Source organism: Nomascus leucogenys, chromosome 16, assembly GCF_006542625.1.
Source record: "Nomascus leucogenys isolate Asia chromosome 16, Asia_NLE_v1, whole genome shotgun sequence".
Lineage (NCBI taxonomy): Eukaryota > Metazoa > Chordata > Mammalia > Primates > Hylobatidae > Nomascus > Nomascus leucogenys.
In genome coordinates, this window is record NC_044396.1 from 53465980 (window position 1) to 53470325 (window position 4346).

Consider the following 4346-nt stretch of genomic DNA (forward strand, 5'->3'; position numbering starts at 1 on the left):
ACTGGGGATGACACATGCTTCATTTTGGGGTGGGGTCAGCTTTATTTAGGTATAATTTATATACAGTAAACATTCACCAATTTTAAGTGTTCCCAATTAAGTGATTTTTAGAAATTAGGTATGTTGCTGTGTAACTACCACCACAGTAAAGATGTTAAATTTTTACATCACCCTCAAAAATGTCCTTATGTCCCTTGCAGTCAATCCCCTTCTCCCACTCCTGGCCCCTAGCAACCAAAGGTCTGCTTTCCATTACCATCATCTTGCCATTTCTAGACTTTCATACACATGGAACCATGCTGTTATAATCGTTATGCCAACCTTTTAACTTCGCATGATGCTTTTGAAATTCACCTATGTTGTTGCTATTATTAAGAGTTCCTTTCTTTTTTGCTGAGTAGTTTTCTATTTTATGAATATCATACAATATATGATTTGCTGTTCATCCAATGGTGGACATTTAGGTTGGTGTCAGTTTTTACCTACTACAAATAAAGCTGCTATGAGTATAGGTGCATAAGTCTTTGGGCAGATGAATATTTTCATTTCTTTTGGATAAATACTTGGAAGTCAAAGTGCGGGGCATATGGCAGCCTTTATTTAAAAAACTATGGATCTATTTTTCAAAATGGCTACACCATTTTACATTCTTCCCAGCACAGCCTGAGAGTGCCAGTTCTCCAGATCCTCGCCAACATTTGATATTACGTGTCTTCTAAAATTGTAGCTATTCTAGTGACTGTACAGTGGTAATTTATTGTAGTTTTAATTTTCATGTTTTTCTGATAACATTTTTTAATGTAGGTAGTGGCAGTTCATATCTTCTGTGGCGTAGTGTCTGTTCAAATAGTTTGCCAATTTTTTACCTAAATTGATTGGTTTATTTTCTTAATATTTTCGAGTGGTAAAGGTTTATTATATATGATTGATCCTTGAACAATGGGTTAGGGGCACTGACACCCCCCCACTCATGCAGTTGAAAATCCATATATAACTTTTGACACCCCTAAAACTTAACTAATAACCTACTGTTAACTGGAAGCCTTACCGCTAACATAAACAATCGATTTACACATATTTTGTATATTATACGTATAATATACTGTGTTCTTACAATAAAGCTAGCTAGAGAAAAGAAAGTGTTATTAGGAAAATCATAAAGAAGATAAAATACATTTACACTACTGTACTGTATTTATTGATACCGTAAGTTTCTATTGTCTGTTTACAAGATGAATCCACTGTCTAAAGTGGCAACTGCAGCTACAAACCTCAATCTGTGGTACATCAAGAAACTCAGTCTTTTCCTAGGCACCTAGGAAAATCATAAAGAAGATAAAATACATTTACACTACTGTACTGACATGACTTTTCCTGCTTCTTGGGAGCACTTCCAGCATCACTGGTGGCACTTCCTACTGGTCCCATGGTGTTATTCAAGGATTACAGTATTACAATAAACAATGAAAAATACCTGAGAACAAACAAAGATCACTTTTTATTTGGATGTGCAGCTTACTGGAGAGACGGACTGCCCACATGGAGATGAATAGCTTACATGGCATGTTAAGTGGATATTCTTAAAATGTAAGCTTCACCACAATAACAACAGGAGGTGCCTATGAAGTTATTACAGTACCACAGGATGTACAGTTAATTTTATGCAGTTCTGATTTAATACTGCATCTTTATGTTTGTTTCCATTTCTTTTGACTGTGAATGGTGCCATGTACAGTCCATGTTTGTGTGTAAGTTTTGTTAACTTTTAACTTTATATGAAAGATTTGTGTATATTTGATGGTAGTCAATGATAAAATAGACTAGTATCTACATACATTTTATGCATTCATGACATACCTAACTTCTTCTTCATTTTGATATTTCTAGGCTGCACAGTTCATCTTTGAATTTTTTCAAATTATTGCAAATCTACAAAAAGTTTTCCAATATATGTATTGAAAAATATCCATGTAGTGTTACAGCTCTTTAGAATTTGTCTAGCAGGTTTTCCAGTATTCACTGGAAAGCTCCTAAAAAAATGAAAGAAAGAAAGAAAAGAAAGAAAGGAAGATAGGAAGGAAGGAAAGAGAGAGAGAGAAAGAAAGAAGGAAAGAAAGAAAGAAAGAAAAAAAAAGAAAGAAAGAAAGAAAGAAAAAGAAAGAAAGAAAGAAAGAAAGAAAGAAAGAAAGAAAGAAAGAAAGAAAGAAAAAGATCCTCTAGCTTCAGCCTCCCAAGTAGCTAGGCTTACAGGTATGAGCTGCCATATCTGGCAAACTTTTTTAAAAAAGTTTTAAAAAATACTTTTTAAAATTAAATTTCTCTCTGCATTTCATTTTGCATAATTTCTATTGTTTTGTCTTTTTTCTATTCTTTTGTCTCCTTTTTGTAGAGATGGGGTCTTGTTATGTTACCCAGGCTAGCCTCAAACTCCTGGCCTCAAGTGATCTTCAAGGTGTTGGGATTACAGGCATGAGCCACCTTGCTTGGCCTCTTTCCATTTTTAAACAGTGTCTTTTGAAGAACTAACGTTATTAATTTTGATGAAGTCCAATTTATTAATTTTTTTCTTTTGTACTTCAGCCTTCTTATGTTCGATTTGAGAAATCTTTCCCAAGCCTAAGTCACGGAGATTTTCTTGTGTTCTCTTCTGAAAGTTGTATGATGTTATGTCTTACCCTTAGCTCTATGTTTCACTCAGAGTTAGTCTTTCTGTATGGTCTGAGATAAGGGTCAAGATTTATTTTCTTACATATGGATCATTTGGATAACTAACTGTTACAGGACCGTGTGTTGAAAAGATTCTTTCCTTACTTAGTTACCTTGGACTTTTAATTACTTTGGCCTTTTTTTTTTTTTTTTTTTTTTTTGTCAAAAGCCAATTCACCACATATGAATGAGACTATCTCTGGACTCTCTGCTCCATTGACCTATGTGATTGTCTTTACACAAATACCACTCTCTCCATTGCTGTATAGTTCTATTGTATGTACTGAAATCAAATACTATAACTCATTCCACACTAACCTTCTTTTTCAAAATTGCTTTACATGTTTTAGATCCTTTGCATTTTCACATACATTCTAGACCTAGTTTGTCAATTTCTAAAAAAAGCCTGGGGTTTTGATTGGAACTATATATCAATTTGGGGAGAACGGACAGATAACAATATTGAGCTTCCTGACCCATGAATAGGACATATCTCCCTTTCTTTAATTTCCCTCAGCAATGCTTTTTGATTTTTAGTGTATGTCTTGTACATATTTTATAAGATTTAACCAAGGAATTTAATACCTCTCTCTGCTCTTCATATGGCATTCCATGTACGTGTGTTTATTACATGTAAATGTAATTGTTGTTACAAGTAATGACATGTAAGTGTAATTGTAGTTACAAGGTCATTTTATATTGTCTTACAGGTCACTGATACTCAGCTCTTATTATTTTTGTTTGTTTGGTTTTTGAGACAGGGTCTTGTTCTGTCACCCAGGCTACAGCACAGTGGCCCAGTCAGGGCTTACTGCAGCCTTGACCTCCCGGACTCAATCAACCCACCTGCCTCAGCCTCCTGAGTAGCTGGGACTACAGGCGCACATCACCACACCCAGCTAATTTTTGTATTTTTTTTTTTGAAGAGATGAGGTTTTGCTATGTTGCCCAGGCTGGTTTCCAACTCCTGGGCTCAAGTGATCTGCCTGCCTTGGCCTCCTAAAGTGCTGAGATTATAGGCCTGAGCCACCGTGCCCAGCTCTTATATACTTTTTAAAATTGTATTTCTCTCTGGGTTTCATTTTGTATAATTTCTATTGTACTGTCTTTAAAGACACTAATATTTACTTCTCCAGTGTCTAATCTGCTATTAATCCAAGCCAGTGTTTTTTCTTTTCTGATAATATATTTTTCATCTATAAGAAGTTCCATTTATGTCCTTTATATGTATTTAATTTCTCTCCTTATGATGTTCAGATTTTCCTCTTTTTGAACATATGAAGTATATTTATAATATCTCATTTAACATCCATGTGTGCTAATTTAATTCTATGTCTGTTTCATTTGATTGTTTTTTCCTTTTGTCTATGGGTTGTATTTTCCTGCTTCTTTTCATGCCTGATAATTTTTGACTGGATGCTGGACAATGAGAATTTTACATTGTTAAATGCTCAGTATTTTTAAACTATTATGTAAATCTTGCTGGGCTCTGTTCTGAGATGCAGTTATTTGGAAATAGTTTGAACCTTTCAAGTCTTGCTTTTAAGCTTTGTTAGGAAGGGAAGTTCAGAACAATCTTTAGGACTTCTTGATTTATTTGGTCCCACTATGAAGCAATACTCTTCTTACGGGTGCAATGC

The 4346-nt window shown here is 34.6% G+C and overlaps 1 non-coding gene across 1 annotated transcript; it reads left to right on the plus strand.

Annotated features, from left to right (window-relative positions):
* Positions 1-1971: 1971 nt before the first annotated feature.
* On the plus strand, positions 1972-2032 carry LOC115830715. The gene has a single exon (XR_004026267.1). It is a non-coding gene; the product is annotated as a U7 small nuclear RNA (small nuclear RNA).
* Positions 2033-4346: the final 2314 nt, after the last annotated feature.